General features: G+C 43.4%; 1 pseudogene; it reads right to left on the bottom strand.

Moving 5' to 3' along the window:
• Nucleotides 1-1,552: 1,552 nt before the first annotated feature.
• On the bottom strand, nucleotides 1,553-17,827 carry LOC146823198 (chloride intracellular channel protein 5-like; annotated as a pseudogene).
• Nucleotides 17,828-19,562: the final 1,735 nt, after the last annotated feature.

The following is a 19,562-nucleotide window of genomic DNA, read 5'->3' on the forward strand; positions in this document are numbered from 1 at the left end:
CTTTGTACAATGTGTGCATAGGATAACGCAACAAGGCACCTTGCTGTGCTGCCCTATGCCAAAGTTAAAGTGCAGGTATTTAAAATATTTAAGAAATACTTTACATTCCTGTCCTTTCTGCCTGCAGTGGCGCCGTTTGGCAACCTAGAGCCTAGGTAGGCACCCTTGCACCGTGGTGCAAGGGTGCCTTGTTTTTGTGCAGGAAAGGGGCACCTGCAGAATGCAGCACACATGAAAAGAGGAAAAAACAAGGAGAAATAATGCTATTTCTGCTTGTTATGCCTAACCTCGAAATGTGTATGGATTTGGCACTTCCCAAGGTTTACATCACTTGTAAATCTGGGGCAGCGGCAAATTCCATGGATGTTGCATGGGAAAACCCACTGTAACACCCATGGAACACCTCCCTGGCAAAGAGTAAGGCAACACAGCTATTTGCGATGCGTCGCCTCACTCATGATTTATGAGGCCGCTTAAAGCCATGTGAGCTTCATAAATCTTTATGAAAGCCATTCGTCAAGCATGTACCACTTTACATGGTGGAAAAGTGATGCAGGGCTCTCATAAATAGGCCACGTATCCATATATGCATTGGACAAGTATATAACGAAACAATTGGTCTCCTGACACATTTTAACAAACAAGTTTTATTTCTTGTTAATTTTTATAGACTCTATCATTCTGTTACACTCATTTAATAAGGCGTTGTGCTCTGTATAACCCTACCCAATATGGTGCTTCTCTTACGCACTGGTTATATTCACACACACAGTTATAGGCTTGTAATCAGGTTTTAAATATGATTTAACCAACTGGTTTGACAGACTTTATTCCTCTTTCTGTTTAGTTTTAGAATGTTTCCTCCTAACTGACAGCAATAACATTTTCTGCAATATTTTGTTTGATATTTCCCCATGAATGAGCAGTTGGAAGACCTTCTAATATGGCACCCTTGCATCTCTATGCAACAGTGCGACTGCTCAGAGTTTTCAAGATTTTTATAATATATACAGGTATGCAGGACCCTAGAAGGATATTCCCTTGCACATAACCCATCGGTGCCCTGCACTGGGCTACACATCATTATTTCTTCACTCCGCCTAATGTGTGCCCGTCTAATTGGTGATCACTTTATTTATTGGTACGATTGTCAAACTCTTGAGATATGTATTATTTGGGCAAACACAACTAGTATTTGCAGTTAGTTGTTTTGCAGATGTTCTCACACCATTTTTCTGATGTACTGGTTGTAGCGGAGGCCTATGAAATTACCTTTTGAGTAGGACAAATTAGTTTTTCCACACTTTGCTTGATAGGCATACTTTTGAAAATCTTCCATTGGGTATCAGCATCTAAGAGTAGGGGAACGTGAATATCCTTCTTTTGGGGGCAGATTTCACCTGCCATATTCTTTTCCAGTGGAGCTTTTATATGGTCGGAGTCATTGTTAATTTTACAATGAGATGCGAAAGTTACTTCAAATGTTTTTAATATTTCAAAACATTACCTTTTGGACCCGTAATGTGTGACCACGTTCTCCCTCTGAGGAATATCATTTCCTCAGGAATCTGTTACATGGACACTGGCAGTCCTGAACTTGCCATGAGTGAAAATGATTGGTTCACATAAATATACAATTTCCCCATATCCATCTGTTATTTCAAAATTGTACAGTACTGTTTATGTGAGCTGCCTTTTCATAAACCTGCTTTTCTGTTTCTCTGTTTTAGTGGGGTTGTGTTTCAAAACGAACAAACAACTGTTCACTGTTGTATAACTGAGTTCTGATAATTGTGATATTTGTGGCTGTTCTTCTTATTCAGACTTCATGAGCTGGCATAAAGTTTTTAATTATTTAGGCCGGATAAGCAGTTTTTATCTAAAAGGTTCAAGTTCACAGTGCATTAGTACCTTACTGCTGCTGATATTGTAGAAAGGATTTCCATGTAACCGATAACTAACACAGAAATAAGTTCTGGAACGTCTGTGCCCCAGGCCCTTATTGAGAAGTGAAAGTAGTCAAACTCTGTCCAAGTAGTATGAAGCGTCAGGGGTCAATTCACAAAGGCCTCTGCACTCATGGCAGAGGCCTGCAGCGTGGCGGGGGCCAGAACTCATAATGGGTAACTGCAGTACGGATATCCTGCCACAAGTGTGGGTCTCCTGACACGAGTGCACAGGCCTTTTGTGATTCGGACCCACATTTTCTGTAGGATTCTTTGGATGAGTTGTGTGGTGGGTTCCATAATACGTCTAGGGCTTCATTAAAAGTCTCCTGTGGTTTTCCAAGTTGTTTGTGCAGGGACCAGCAAATATGTGTTTTGTAGTGATAACCAGATTCCTGAAACTCTCACTGGATATATTTGGGCAGGTGAATCTTGCAGAATTTTACTTGTGGAAAGTCCCTGATAAATATTGGTACATGCAGAGTTTGGTGCATAAAGTATTATACATCAATCAATCAATCAATCAATCAATCAATCATTTGTAAAGCGCACTACATACCCACAAGGGTCTCAAGGCGCTGGGGGGGGGGCGCAACTGATCGAACAGCCAGGTCTTGAGCATCCTCCTGAAGGTCAGCAGGTCTTGGGTCTGTCGTAGGCTCAGTGGGAGGGTGTTCCATGTCTTGGCGGTGAGGTGGGAGAAGGATCTCCCGCCGGTGGTTGTTCTTCGGATGCGTGGTACGGTGGCGAGTGAGAGGTCGGCGGAGCGTAGCCGGCGGTTGGGGATGTAGAAGGAGAGCCGTCTGTTGAGGTAGGCGGGGCCGGTCTTGTGGAGTGTTTTGTGTGCGTGGATGAAGAGCTTGAAGGATATCCTCTTGTTGACGGGGAGCCAGTGCAGGTTTCTCAAGTGGGGGGTGATGTGGCCGTGTCATGGTACGTCGAGGATCAGTCGTGCCGAGGCGTTTTGGATGCGTTGTAGTCGTTTGATGAGCTTGGTCGTGGCTCCAGCGTAGAGGGCGTTTCCGTAGTCGAGTCTGCTGCTGACGAGGGCCTGGGTGACTGTCTTTGTTGTATTTGTCGGGATCCATCTGTAGATCTTGCGGAGCATGCGGAGGGTGTTGAAGCAGGAGGAGGAGATGGCGTTGACTTGCTTGGTCATTGAGAGCGTTGAGTCGAGGATGATTCCCAGGTTGTGTGCGTGGTCGGTGGGTTTCGGGGCTGCTCCCAGTGCCGTCGGCCACCAGGAGTCGTCCTAGGCTGAAGGGTTGGAGCTGAGGATGAGGACCTCCGTCTTGTCCGAGTTCAGCATCAGGCTGATTTTCATCCAGTCGGCAACGGCCTTCCTTCCTTCGTGGAGGTTGGCTTTGGAGGTGATGGGGTCCTTGGTGAGGGAGATGATCAGATGAGTGTTGTCGGCGTAGGAGATTATATTGAGGTTGTGCTGTCGGGCGACGTGTGCGAGCGAGGCCATGTAAATGTTAAACAGTGTCGGGCTGAGGGAGGAACCCTGGGGTACGCTGCAGATGATCTTGGAGGCTTTGGAACGGAATGGGGGGAGGCAGACACTCTGGGTTCTGCCGGAGAGGAAGGAGGTGGTCCATTCCAGAGCCTTGTCTCGGATCCCTGCGGTTTGAAGGCTTGCGCGTAGTGTACGGTGGCAGACGGTGTCGAAGGCGGTGGAGAGGTCTAGGAGGATGAGTGCTGCGGTCTCGCCGCTGTCCAGCAGAGGCTGTAGTTTAAGCTATTCAAATTTTTCTGTTTGAATCAAGTAGGTGTCTTTCTGTTTGAATCAGGTAGGTGTGTGTTGCAGAAATTGAGTAGCAGATAAAATGTGTTGGTAAATTCGTCCCACACATAGGCATTCTTCAGGTATCACCATACACCCATCATGTCTGTTGGGATCTTGTAATTGCTGTATTTTTTTGTTACAATCTTTACTACATGAAGTTTGGGTAGAAGAATGCAGTCAGCAAGCGTCAAACCATCACCATCAAGGATTTCGCGCTGCAAAACCTTTTCATCCTTTGTACTGTTAGCATCAATCTCTTCAGGCAGAGGTGTGTCTAGGTAATTATCAAGTTTTTTCAATGCTTTCATCTCACCTTTCTTCAAGCCGGCATTGTCCTGCTGCTTCGCGTTTTTGATGTAAGCAGAGAATTTGGAGAATATATCAATTACTGCAGTGTTGGATTCTCGATTCTTAACAGCCAGTTTAGGGTACTTTGGTGGTGCCAGAGTCTCCTCCAGGAACTCTTCAATTTTGTTGATATCAGCTTTGACCTCACCATTAAAGGTTAGAAACTGTGGGTGAGTCTCAGGGGCTGGCCTTCATGGTGTAGGTGGTCGCGCCCGAGAATCGAACTGACCCAGTCCGCACCCTGACAGTGACTAGTGATGACTGTGAGGAGACGAGGTTGCTGACGCAGTAACCTGCAAGTGATTCACTCTAGAGAGGGCAGTGGCGGCCACGCTTCAGCTTGCTGCTCTGACAGAAGCCGGCGGTATGCTGGTCACTTCTTGTGTTGATTTCTTCAGAATCACCGACAATGACATGTGAGTAATGTAGTGAGTCTCTTTGGGTTTACTATGTATGTGACTAGTAGTCGCTGAATGGTTGTATGAGTGATGAAATTGAACCATGTATTGAGCTCTTTTTTGCAAGGTTGTTGGCTTTAGGAATCTAAGCACTTCACCACGGCTGACCTGTGCTAAAGTGCATGCGCTCTCTCTTCTAAACATGGTATAATTGGTTTATACTTCTTTGGCATATTTGATTTACTTGTAAGTCCCTTGTAAAGTGATATACCATATACACAAGGCCTGTAAATTAAATGCTACTAGTGGACCTGCAGCACAAATTGTGCCACCCACAGAAGTAGCCTTTCAAACCTGTCTAAGACCTGCGACTGCAGTACCTGTGTGTGTAGTTTATTGACACTTTGACATGCCATTTAAAACTACTTGGAAAGCCTTAAACTCTCCTTGTATTGCATATAAGTCACCCCTAACGTAGGCCTTAAGCAACCCGAAGGGAAGGCTGTTGCGTAAATAAAAGGTGGGGCATGTGTAGGAGAGTAGGATCTGCTTCACATGGGTACCCCCACTTTTTGCTGGTGTTTCACTGTTTTTCGACCTTAGTCTGGCTGTGGCCCTGATAATCAGGACCACAGCCTAGCTGCTTCCTCTCTAAAATGGTTTGCATGTACATTAGGTACATATCTAATTGGATTCTGGAGTGCCTTACAAGCCCCTAGTTTATGGTATACTATGCACCTAGGGCATAGGTACCTCAGAGGCCTACCAGGGGCTGCAGCATATAGTATGCCACCCCTGGGAAGCACTCCAAAATGGCACCACAGGTCTGCTACTGTAGCCTGGGTAAGGGTGTGCTTGCACCCCTTACAGTGGTATAGGCTACCTATATCCACACATATATACAGACACATATAAACCTATAAGCCACTCCTATGGCAGGCCTTGACAATCCTGAAGGCAGAGTGCTTGGTTTTGTGTGAGAGGGTGCCCAAGCATGAACTGAGCCCCTCTGCAGCTTTTGGAAATACTTCCTTATGGCTGTTCTGTGATACAGCCATACCATATACTCTTAAGTGCATTGTAACCTCGGGGTAAATGCTAACTTTGGGATGGCTGCATCAAAACATGTCGTGTTTGGTGTCAAATGCTTTGGAATACTACCCCCCGCCAGTTCTGGTGGTGGGGGTAGCATTTCACCCTTCTAATTTTAAGACTTTCGGTATTCACAGAAGGCATTTAGGAGTCCTAAAGTTAGGACTCCTAACTTCTGTGAATACCGAAGTAAGTAAGTGTGTTCTGTGAATACCAAAATGAGTAAGTGCCTTCTGTGAATACAAAAATGGTAGTAAGTTTAGGATTTTTTCTTAAGTTAGTTCTGTGAATCGGGCCCCTTGATTCCAGTGGCATGGAGAGCACGGAACCCACGTCTGGGCATACCCGTCCCACTCGGGGTGACAAATGCAAAAACAACAGTTGATGGACAGAATGCAAAACAATGTCATACATTCACCCCAATACAGAGATCTAAAGGCGTAAATCCATTGTTTTTTTGTTCCCCATGCCATTCAAGTTTGAAACCAACCATATGCAAATTAGTCTTGACCCTGTGCCCAATGTCAACAGTCCAGCCTGAACTGCCAGGCCCGGTCCTTCCTGGACTGGAAACACGCATCCTAGGACCGGTTTCGGGGTTTCACCCCTCAGCTCGACGAAAGCTTGACTCCAGTGCTATGGATAACACGGTACCCACCCACAGTGGGAAAATAAATATCTTCATGCTGGCTCTAAGGCCAGCGGAGTCATGGTCAGTCTGCATAAAACCAGCTATCAGTTTGAAAGCCAAGCAAGGGTGGAGTCCAATGGAATTTATCACACAACCAGCTGAACAGGCACATAGACCTTCCACTCAAACACAACTATGTTGATGCAGGTACAGTAATTCTCCACACATTTACATATGAATGAAGGTAAAGGAGGATAAGTAGACCTTTTGCACAGGGAAGTCCAGAAGGCATTCCCCCAGCAGGATGTAGGTAAGACGACCTGTTCCTGAACTTGCAAGTACGCTGCAACCATTACCAGTCTCTCAAAGTCTGTGTGGAGAAGGAGTAGCCAATCTCCAATAAAAGTGCACACTTAGAGTTCCTCCTCAAACTCAGACCACATCTCAAATGTTGAATGGAAGGAACCGGTCGTGGGCTTGAATGATTGTAGAGTTCACTCACTGGGGGGGAAGATGCAGCTGAAAGCAGACACAGCGGCACAGGCACAGCTCTTTGGAGCCATGCCTGGCTCTTTCCGCCCCAACACTGCACTTTATCCAGAGAAGCAACTGTTCCTGATTTGCAATAAATATTGTGAACATATGGCAACACAGAGATCACATAATAGTCAGTTTCAGGGCTTCAACACACGCTTTGCCTCATAAGTGTTCTCCATTATGCCTTCATCAAGCTTAAGGAACATTCAACCGTAATTGAATGTCACCACACAGCAGAACAACTCCGAAAATATTAATGCCTGGAAGTAAAAAGTGTCTTTGCTTCAAAAAATGATGCTCATTACATTAACTGAATAAGCTTTTTCTCCTGCTAAATCGTTTTCATGAATTCAAGCGACTTGTGAACAACTTGAAGCAAATCGTAATGTAAAAATACGATTAGATGTTCAGATCTGAAAAAAGAGTATTCCGTCAGTTAATTAATTAGTTCAAGCGTTCATTACACAGTGTAATTAATAGTCTTATGGATATTATACCAACGATAATACTAATTTAAATGCTAAGACGCATGGAGGTGCTGCCACTAATGAATAGCTACATAACAAGTACAAAATAATATCCAGTTGAGGTTAAGGCACCTTATTCACAAATAGGTCTTATCAAGAGTAATAGAAGGGCAAAGAACACAGAACCGCCAGGGAATCCGAACAGAAAGAAGACATACATTCTTAGCACCATGTTTGATTGACTTTGGACTCGGCACTCGTTGAATAGTTCGGCCTCAAATAGAGATTGGAGGGAACTACGGGTTAAATACAGCAGTGGCTGGGACTCACTGTGCCATTAAAGCAGAGTTGAAAGATTCCTTTGGGAAAGCCTTCCCTGACATGCTTGAGGAATTCCTTCAAGCATAGTCTAATGAAGTGCTCAGAGGCAGCGAAGAAGACACCCAAAAACCCAGTCACTATAATAATGTGTTTGTTTTTGTGAAACAGTAATGAAAATTAAAATCTGGAGAAAAAATATTATAAAAAGGCCTGTTTAGAAAAAGCAAATAGGCTTGCAAGTCTAGGGAAGGGAGGTATCTAATTGGCAGTGACGGCTGGTGCAGGTAAGAGCGGTGGCGGGTGGAGGGGAGTCGACAGACGATGACGAGGGTATATAAAATTTAAAAAAAGAAACCAACTTAACTTGCACTCACCGCATCACTGAGCGATGCGGCGAGCGGAATGAAGTGGTTTTCTTTTTTTAAAATGTTATTTTTTCTCATCATCGTCACCCCCCCACCCAGCACAACCGCTCTTACCTACACAGCCGCCACTGCTAATTGGGTCATGAATGTTGATATCTAAATAAATACAGAAAAACTACCTTAATGTGCCTAAAACGGAAACCACTGGGAATGTGTTCTTTGAAAAAATGGGATATAATGTAAAACAAGCAATAACATTTGACAGTTTTATTTTTTATTTTCTAAGAACTGTGGGGAAGTCTGTATTCACCTAAAACATGCCTGTGAAGAAGAGTGTAGTGTGAACATTAAGCAATGAGGGTGAAGATTGTTAATGCATATAATTAGTAAGCAGTAAGACAAGCAGCTATCTGTTTCAATTTGACTCTAATTTTAAATTCTAGGGTACGCCCTCTAAACTCTTTTGGAACAGTAAAAATAATGTTTTCATACTAAAGCTTTCCGGGAAGGTCTTTTGAAATCTTTTCATTATTTTTACATTGGGTTTTGTAATTATTAAAATTCAATGAAAGTGGCCATGCCCACCAAAAATGTTCTATGGTTCAATGCCGGATCCACCTCCCAAGAACTCCCGCTGTTCCCCTTCCCCATATTTCTCAGGCTGGCTACTTTTCATAAAGGCCTGTATCTAAGAGCTTGCCTGTGTTGTTGTTTTGTGTCCTCTAGTTTCATTCTAGGAGTCCTGGCTCTTTGAGTTTCGTGGAGCCAGTCAGTCCTCTATAAACTTCATTTAAGGAGCTCAGTAGGCCACCGCTTGCAGAACCAAATGCTCATGTGTTGGGCATTGTACATTTGTTTTCGATTACTCAACAGTCACCCTATCCATTGTATTCACAGACCTGCTGTCAGAGGCTCGTTTGTTTGCCCATAATGGCAATTTTAATTGTTTAGTCACTGCAAGAGATGGGAGACGGTTTTTCCTCTGTTTGAGTATGTGAGAAAGCTATCAGTGACAATTGTCCCAACAATACTGCCTCGGGCCTTTCTTTGTTCTTTCTCACTCTCTGTTGTCTTTTGAATGCTTTTAAAAATCTATGACCAGGAACCAGACAACCTCGGGCTAATACATAATATATGAGATATTTCCACCCCACCACACCCTCTTCAACATTTTGCAAATCTTGCCTGGTCCATTGCATGTACATGAGCAGGGTTGGTGCCATATGTATAGGATTTTACAAATTGCCTCAGGCTCCTATGCTTGTCTGGCATAATTATTTGCAACCTAAAAATTATCCTCCTACCGTTTCGCATCAACTCTGATACCTAACTTCGATTCCCACTGAAGTTGAAAGGAAATGTTTCGGCCAGTGTCCTTGGATTTCAGAATCCAATAAAAACTTTAAGCAAATATAGTAGGTTCTCGAGTTGGGTGAGCTCATTTGTCATCTCTGCCTGCACACCAGGCTGCATGAACCAATAACACAATTGGAGATAGTAGAACACTTCCACCTACTTGTGTGCATACTAACTTTTGACTACCTAGAAGCAGTTAATCTCAGCCTAAGGAAAGGGTCTCTCAATCTATAAGGCCCGCCATCTTTCCAAGCTTTGAACGTAACTCTCTTTACCTGCAGTAAAGTCTGTGTTTCCAAAAATTAGGATAAATGTCAAAGGATGTACATTGTATAGTCAGTCCCTCTACCTGGTCATACTGTCCCACATGCTCAAGGTGGTTCCAGTGACTGGTGAAAAATATACATTCTGATCCTATGGGGCATCCAGGAGACCTCTCCAACGGCATATTGTCTACATTCTGGTCAATAAAGCACCATCGCTTCTTTTTGTCTTTCGATGGGACCTTTCCACCGGGAACCGTGGGTGAGCTGCCAGGTAGCTGTGCCAGCAATATGGTATCCCCAATCTGGTGTGACACATGTGTGCAGTACATTGCTATTCACTTAAGCTGGGCTGTTTCCCTTCCGGGGCAAATGAGTAACAAAGTTCCTGCATATGCTGGATTTCAGTAGCCTTTAGAAGAAGTAGGAGACTGAAATATATTAAGGATTTGTGGAATGATCAGCAGTTTCAATTATGATTACTGTGCCTTCCAGGAAAAAGTTTGATTACGCCACAGTGAGATGCCTGCCTTTAGTACTTTTAGTAAGCCTGGTAGTTTCTCTGTTGCTCTTGTGGGAAGGTTAGGATTAGACTAACCTGAGGAATTTAATTTCAGATTTTGTCCACCTGGAAGGATAATTTTCTTGTAAGCTACAGGGCAGGTTTGTGCCCCTTGACAAGATCATACCTTCTGTTGATGGGAATATACATGGATGCTTGGTATGGACTGACAAAAGTATTGTTCTGAATGCAGCTCACATAGTCACTGCTCTGTGTTCACAAATGTCAGCAATATGTCATCAATAAAGGTGGTTAGCTTGAAGGTGTCAGGTTTTAGCATAATCCATTATATTAAGGGGTTCTCCCTAATTATTTGCAAATGGGGCTTCAGTGCCATGGCTAATAGCAAACAGGATGAGGCACAGCACTTCCTGGTCCCTTTCCAGAGGTCTGAGAACTCGTAGAGCTCATGATTTATTCCTAACTTTGCTGTGAAATTTCCATCGCAGGCTATTACCCAACTAAGGAACAGAGTTCTGAAAGTGAAAAAAGCAGGGAGGGATCTACCATGAAACAAACAGCCTATCCTAACAAATGCTTTCTCAGTCTCTGGTAAAAATAAGATCTCATCTCTCTATTTCAGTTGGCTATGATGATAAGAGATAAGGCATTTTCCCATATTGTTGCTTGTGCCAGTCCCAGAAAGAACCTGGTCTGGTTGGTATTTTCTTACAAATCTCGGCAACTAGGTTGAGAGCAGTATGGGGCAGTATGGTTAGCGACATGTGGGCTATTTATCCCATTGAATGTTAAACAATGTTGTTACTTCCTCCATTAAGAGGTCATCCTCTTGATCTCTCCAAAGCCACTGAAAGGGAGACTTAGCTAATAGGAGACAAATGTCCTATAAAATGATTCCATTAAGCCATCTATAACCACAACTACCTTGATAATTCTAACTGTTCTAAGCACCTCCTTATATTATAAACTCATCTAGATCAGCTTTGTCCATCTTGCTAAGATTGGAGATATCAATTATTTGATCTTAACATTGATGTGTAGAGAAACAGGAAGAATGTTTGGAAGCATTGCAGCTTCACTATCTCTCCTCTGTAGCATAACCCATGCTCGCCTTTTTCTTTTAGTTTGCGGACCTGCAATGCACTCAGTTTATTAGCAAGCACTTTTCCTTCTTTAATTTCCTCTTTATAATAGTGCATACCAAGATTTGCTACTCTGTAGTTTGCTCTATCTTGCTCTACCACCCTGATTTGGCCTCACAGCACTGTCAGTTTGCACCAATTCACAAAAGAAGGGGTATTTTTGTGTTGACCTTCTACCTCATGAAAATACTGTGTGAGATTGATGAATAAGACTTCACTCATGTTTTTAAGTTGAGCCCTTTGTGATTAACTTTCCCCGGATTTCTTCCTTCGGTGGATCCCACACCACTCCTTCTATACCTCACCTTTACCATTATGGGTTAGTTAATCGTTGATCAATTTTTTAACCATTTCAACCACATGTGGGGCATTTGAAGGCATATCATTTATTTTCTAACCCTGATTTCAAGTCTGGATATGCCATTTGAGGCTTTTGATTACCTGGTCATGATCAGAAAACATCTACAGATGTCACCAAGACCAACAATCTTTTGATCATGACGTGGTAGTCAGGCACTGCTGAATAATGAGATTAGAGGGTGTCCATGATGGCAAATATTCACCAAACCTAGGTCTTCTAGCCACTAACCCCCACTCAATGATATAGGCATTGTCCCTCCATTTCCTTTGTGACATATCTTGCTATATATACATAACAATGTTAGGGTCTTGAATGACAAACGGAGGTCCTGTGATGCAGTTTATTTTCAAAATAGTGTGTCATAAAAAAAATTCTGTCCTCATCAGGGGGTTCACTGATGCTACTAAGAGGGGATTGAAGCTCCTCTGACCAATAACCAATTTACATCTGTGGGATCAGTAGTATTCTAACCCAACTGTTTTTTTTAAAAGATGAGAAGTACTGTTTAGGAATGTTGCAGGAATGCAGACATTTATATTCTGTTTGCAAAAGATGTTTATCATATTATAGGCCAGAAAATGTAAGTTAAGGCATGTGATCTGTATCTTAGTATGGTCACTTGGTTCAAATGGCTTAAGTTCCCTGTACCACTCCAGAGGTATGATGAAAAAGTAGTACAGCTCATGAATTTCCCCATTGTCCCTCCCTTCAGAATCAATCTACAAACCACATACTTACGATATGATACATTATAATAATTATAGGTGTAATTTCTATAAATCACCATCAGGTAACAATTAGAAGCCTCAGGAGTGATATCCTTAGTATGGCAACTAAGATTAAGTAAGGTACTAGGGTGTTAGACATGCAAGTCAAATAGGCCAACATTCAATAAGACCAGGCTCCCTGCCTCTCAGCCAAGCTGCAAGTGTTTGCCCTGCATTCGGGGAGTACGCGTCTGCAAGCCCTGGGCATTTCCCACAGTGATTAGTCAGCTCCAAGATCACTTCTACCGTCCCAAGATAAGTTGTGTGCCTTTTGTCTCTTGTTCAGTGCAGGACTACTGCAGGTGCTGGAGTATTTTTTCCCTGCTTGCTCTAATCTGAGTTGTAGAGGGGTGATTTTTGCTGTCATAGTCTGACCTTCTCTCATTATTCCCGGGAAGGCAGTGGGTCCTGCCCTGGCTCCCCTTCATGGCTTGGCTCTTGCTCGCCCTTCAACTTTATGGCTGTGCAGGCTCATCCAGTAAACTGAACAACCATTGATTACTTCCCCACTGGAAAATGAGTTTCAATGGGTCTCCCTAAATGTACTTGATTTGGTCGAACAGGTAAGTCTGTGATGGACTTGAAAGTTATGCACTTGACCATGGTGGTGGACCAGAGGTCCTGCTAGATCTGCATCTCTGATCTGTTGTAAGATGTGTGTCTTTCCTGGCATGCTTTATTTATAATGTTCTACTTGTCAAGGATGAAGTGAACCAATTGCCATGGGTGCTACTATTTCTTCCTGTCTTTGCTGATCTCATCAATTGGTGGGCCTATTTTAATCCCTATTACCTCTTCTCTCCCTTCCTGAAACACCATGGAAGTGGGCTATTAGTAACCTCCTCGTCTGCATCCTAGGTTGCACCCTCAGATTTTCCTGAGGCTGTGGCAGTCTGGAGGGCTCTTCTGGCTGACTCTTGTTCGAGCAAAGCCTTGATGTTTGCTTCTTTCTTGCCTAGTCCTCTAGTTATGGTGAAGGTAGTCAGATTGTTATAATGCATTGGTAAGGGGGACAACGAGAGCTGGAGACTCCCACGTCTTGTGTTTCAGACCCAGCATACATTTTCCATAGCCTCCACACCACAAGTTGCATACAAGTCCTTTAGAGCTCCACTGGTGGTCCTCTCAAGGGCCTCCAAGGCCCACTCCCCACATTATTTGCCATTATTGCTGGTGTACATTTAACAGATCGTCCGTAATCATAGTTGGTCACCAGTCCATGAATGCAGTCTGGGCCGCTAATGTTTATATAAGCTCTATCCATCAACCACAACTTTACCTCACTCTACACCTCAATGGAAATGCTGTCCATGTCTCAGACCCTTGCATTGGTGAGCATACGGATATCAGTGCACCACACCAATTAAGACCTTTATTAGATTGCTGCCTGGCTGCCAGCTTGTTCGCAATTCTGAATTACACATGGGGCTTCCCACACAAGTCTGTGTGCTGCAGGCCCTACGAGTACCCCACTACATTGCATTGTACTCCAGAAACAGGGCCTTCAGGGTCAGAGAACTCCATTCTCTCCTCCCTGCTGTGTCAAATGGCTATGTCTGCCACCATCCTCCACCATGCCAAGCATTTGTGGGGGCCACTATTTTGTTTTACTTCATGGTAGGCTCCAATACTTGCTTCTTTTCAATGGCATCATAAGCCACACAGGGAAGGCACTTTGGCCCTTCCAGTCTCACCACTAACCTCTCCTTGCCCCCTCAGCTAGTCCTGGATCTCTTTGCATATCTGTCTCAGGGCCACCAAAGCACCACAAATGTGCTGTCCTTCATTTCACTCTTCATGGAAAAGCTCCCCTGGTTCTGGAGCTCTTGTAGACAGGTGGAGTGGGGAAAAGAGTAGAAACATGCAGATTGTCATCTGGGCAGGAGTATCTTGGCTATTCATCCAACATCTTTATGAATCAAATTTCTTTGAACTTTTTAAAATGAAAATACTGGTCACATAAGGCTGAAGCTGAAAAATAGTCATAAGTGCAGGCAAGTTGGCTCTGAAATAACACTACTAAGTCCTTTCAGAATCTGTCGATTATGTGCCACTTAGTGTGTTTATCATAATGTTAATCTCTGTATTTATAGGGTGAATCCATTTGTTCCTGTTGTTGATATGTGATCTGCATCCCTGAGGAGTCCCTAGGTGTAAATGTTCCAACTCAAACAAACATATATTGTCCTCTATAAAGAAAAGAGACTGGAGCACATTAGATGTGCCACGGCTGGTATGAAACTTTAAAATGTCCTTGAAGGCCTTATGTCTGTTATTGTGTTGCTAGAAATGATTCAAGCTGCACAGTTCCCACATTTGTAAAGGTGTGCTTGTGTTTCGAAAACCCTAAGATTGAGTTGGTGCTGCAGTCCCTGAAGGCACATAACAAGTAGTTTCATAAATATTTTCACTGGGAGCATGATCATAATGAGGCTACGATGGTTTGCAGGAGGAGTTCACATATTCCAATGGACGGGGGGCAACCAGGACCGGGCTGGCTACCGGGCGTTTTGGAATGCTGCTGAGCTGGGGGCTGATTTCGTTGATGGGGACCTGCGTGTACTGAACGAAATTAGTTTTGCTTTAATTATTTCGAAGTACACGCAGGTCTCCATGAACAAAATCAGCCCCCACCGCAGTGAAATCTAGGGGTGGGCGGAATTTGCGGAATTAACCTTCGCAAATTATCGCGAAAATGTTTAAAATTATCGCAAACAAGCAGAAATATCGCGAAGATGCGGAAGTTTTTTTCCGGCATGTTCGCGATATTTTCTGCATGGTTGCGGGTCGCCAACTTACCCATGTGGTTGCTTGCGGGCGCGGCCATCTTGTTTTGAGTTGTTCTCGCGGTGCATGATCGCGAGAAGAAAGACGTGATCGCGCGACGCATGACGTCACTGCGGGCGCGAACTGTCGCGAGACAGCGCAAATGGCTAAAAACAATACAACATCTCATGGAGAACGCGACCGGATCAAGAAAACTTGTCGGCGAACGCAGGGATTCAGGTAAGGCGATCGCGCGCGCGCAAGAATGTATTATTTTACAGCGCGAGCAAGAAACAAATTATCGCCAAGCTGCGGAAACCGGAATTTTTGACATTTTCGCGCTCTCAGCGGAACGCGAAAATGTCAAATTATCGCAATTTCCGCGAACGGAACGAAATTTTTGCCCAGGCCTAGTGAAATCAGCCCCCAGCTCTGCGGAATTCCAAAACGCCCGGTAGTTAGTCCGGCCCTGGGGGCAACCCTGCAAAGAAAAGAATGCTGCCCTCATCATTGCAGTGTTACAAAAATACAGCCACCTTAGATAACATGTGAAGAACAGCAAAAACATAGCAGTAATACAAACCTGTCTGGAAACGTGAAGGAATGGGGCAAAATGGGAAGTTTGGGCATGTCTATTTTTTAATGCACATATCAGGCACTTAACTAATTATTAAACCAATAATTGCATCAGCCTTTTTATGCAGGAATTATGGACAAGATGTTTTTTTCTATGGCTGTTTCTGCACCCTGAGCCTGAGCTCTTAAATGTGAATGGTCACAGGCAGATAATGCAATCCTCATTTATCATCAGACATATGTTTGTGGTACATGTGCTATCCCTTGGCTTAGCTTCATCTATGGTGACTGTATATTCTAAATAGGAGATGAGGTGGTAAAGAAAAAAGCCCATATTTAAAGTCAAGGTATTATTTAATGTATTATACAGTCCCCATAGACCTAGCAGACTCCTAATTGTATTTCCATGTTTTGTAGATCTCATTCCACAGGGGTGGTGTGCATAGAGAAAGAGAAAAAGTATATACGAATAAATTCATAGACTTCCAATCAGTCTCAGCAAAGTGAAAAAAAAGAAACAAAGTGCATGATTGATGGATTGAGAGCGATGAAAACCTATTTATCTGGAATCCCCCACATGACGGAAAGTATGACTAATTGCAAGACAAATATTGACAATGTCTCAGAAGGTTTCAATGTGACAAGTAAAGGCATTGCCTCATTGCTTAAAACAAACTGAATAATCAAATAAAAGCAGTTTAGGAGTGCATAGCAACTTTGTGACCATGAGAACATTCATTCATCAACAGCATCATCAAGAAACCTTTTTCGATCATTTGTATAAGTATAAAAGTCAAACATATAAAATACATAAAGAGATTTACATGTAAAATAATATGGTGTTACAAAAAAGACCCAACAGCAAAACAAATATCTTTTGTCTTTAAAGGTTGTAAAAACACAATGCAGGCTTGCATTCTCGGAAAATCGTATCATTTCAAGAAGGGGGATAAGAAAGAACTTAGCATATTTACAATTACACTCAAACTATAAGTAAAATGGATAGCGTTTGATTGAAATCTCATTTCAACGGCATAAACAATTTGATGTCCTACTACATTGGCCTAAAGGGAATGAAAAAAAAGATGATATATTGTGCCTAAGCTGAACCTCTTAGGAAAAGTCTTTTCTTACTATTATTGACTATCAATAAGTATGATTCAGGGCCAAGTCTGTACAAATACATATTGTTTTATCATGGGTTTCATGAGTTCCGTAGACTCCCTAAGTTCCCTCTAAATCCAAGATCTATCTAATTTCCTAATTGTGGTAGGACTCATTATTAGAGATTCCCTGCCAAGTTCTTCGTAAGCTCTTTTAACAAACAACAACGATTTGTCCTCATATCCTTATCACAATTGAGGCAGTCTTTAATCACCTTCTTGTTAAATGTTTGATTATCTTTACTCCAGACTGATATCTAAAAGGGAACGGAGGTCAAGCTAACAGTATCCTTAAGATAGGCCTTCCTAAGCTCCTCATAGCAAATAGAGTGTGGTGAGCTTAAGAGAAGGGAAAGTAGAAACTGTTCTTCTTGGTTTGTGTATTTTTGATTTTGAAATAGCCCCTATCCCTGCCCCATATGATACTGTGTTTTATATATCTCCAAGACAGGAGTGTTTGGCTGAGTGTCTAAATTGGCACACATACTAAACAGGGAGCCAACCTCCTGAAGAAATTGTTTACATATTGAAGAAATGCATTGAGAACTGGAGCTCCCCGAGTCAAAGAGTACCCCTGAGAAGCTATATTTGTCCAAGAATTTGTCTTTAATGAAAATATTGCAAAATGTGGAACTTTTTAACCCACAAGCCATGATGCAGAATTTAGATGCATTTTTACAAAGTCCAGATCATATACATCATCCACATATAATTTAGTTGGGTCTGATTTGCCACTATCACAGGTACGTCCTTCTTAGTATTTATCAAAAAAGCATTTAGGCTATTAATACAAGTACCATATTTTGATAGGAGCAAGGACACTGCCCTGGTGCACTCTCAGCTATAAAGTAAAAAAGTTTGTATATTCCCAGTTGTTCCCATACCTCACTTTGGCCAGGTGATGAGAATCCAGTACTGATAAAACAATTTTCAATTGAACCATCAAGTCCAATCTGTGATGTAAGACAACAAAGTTTGACCTTGTTAACCAGATCAAAGTTGCCTGGCAGGTCCATGGAGGCTAACTACAAAGGGCACTCTTTTGCAAGTTTTTACTTACCAAGAATGAAGTGAAGGAAAAGACACTGCTTCAAGATACTTAGTCCTTCCAAAAACCATACAAAATGTTGTTCTCATTAGCACATCCTGAATCCTGCTATATAGCTTTCTACCTTCTGATTTGATTGTTAAATCTGTAAAAGGTATTAGTCTATAACATTGTAGCTCATAGTGATTTTCTTTTTTGGATAAAGTGGGACAATAATAGAAGTGTCCCACGAAGAAGATGAGATGAAACATCGAACACAGGCACAGTTTAGTACTCTGGTTAACAATGGAGTCTAGAGACATATATTAGTTTTATAGAGAACCACAAAAATGACACCCCATCTGAGCTCTTGGCCTTTCCTGAAGGGCTCTCAATTAACACCTCAACTACTTTCTGAAGATCAGATGACCTTGTGGAGCAAGTTTCTCCCAGCAGGAGAACACCAGGTACCAGACCGGTTTACGGGGTGGGCCGGGAGGAGGGCAAAGGAAGAGTCGTAAACTTGACATCACACAACTTCCCTCTCCCAGTTATCCCACTTCACGTGCACCAGCCCTTAAACCCGAGTACCTGCACCGGTGGTCCTACACTCCCTTTCCGAGCAAGCGAGACAAGGGCAAGTGGCCTCACGAGTTGTCTGTTGTTTTTTTCCTTTCCCTTTTCCTTTATTTGCCTACACCGTCCGAGGGATTCCAATCTGCGTACGGGGAAGTAGACGAGGAGACATCTCGATAGTCAAAGCAGGAAAACCCGGATAAGAGACATTATCCATACCCCCTTTGTTTTTTTTCTCTTTGCCTGTTCTGAACTCTGGCGACCCGTAAGAAGCCTAACTTTCGTACAATAAAGCCCAGATTCTGGAGACTTGAAGTGGATTATTCTTTATCTTCAGGCCCCGAAACACCCTCCCCTTCACATGTGGTGGAGAATGCGGGCAATTTAACCATTAGCAGCGACATAATGGACACCCTGATACAGCATCTAGTGAAGGGGCAGGAGGAGCTTAAACGTGCGGTGGAGCGCCAGATGTCCTCGGCGCAAGCCGATAGGGACATCTTCACACAAATGGAGGGCCTACATAAAATGGTCACTGAACAAATGGCGGCAGGGGGACGTGAGCCCAGACAACAGGACCCCCAGGATTCTCCCTACAAAAATACATCCCAGAAGAGGATCCTGACGCGTACCTACTCAACCTTGAGAGGGTAGCCAGAGCCTGCGGTTGGCCAGTTGAGAAGTGGCCCCTTTTGTGGCACCTTTATTGTCGGAGGAGGCACCGGCTGCCTACCAGGTAGCAAACCCCATAGGCAATACCCCGTACCTGGAAATTAAGAATATCGTCCTCAACCACCTGGGACTAGATGCAGAGGCGTACCGTGTACGATTCCGAAAGGAAAAAGGGTCTCCTGAGGAAAACCCCAAAACATTGTACTTCCGGTTAAAGGCGGCAGCGGATAAGTGGCTACAACCCTGGGAAAGCACGAAAGAGGACATTATAAACAAGATATACCTTGAGCAGTACCTCGGGGCCCTCCCGTACAGCACACAAAAATGGCTGCGCCAACACTCCAACCTGACCCCCAAGGAAGCGATAGAAATGGCCACCACCTTCTCCCGGGCACAACCCAGGGGCACTGTAGGGGAGGCAGACTGTACTTACAGGCCCTTACCCGGCAAATTTGTAAGGCCGATACCCAAACCCC

This window comes from Triturus cristatus, chromosome 5_2, assembly GCF_964204655.1.
Source record: "Triturus cristatus chromosome 5_2, aTriCri1.1, whole genome shotgun sequence".
NCBI lineage: Eukaryota > Metazoa > Chordata > Amphibia > Caudata > Salamandridae > Triturus > Triturus cristatus.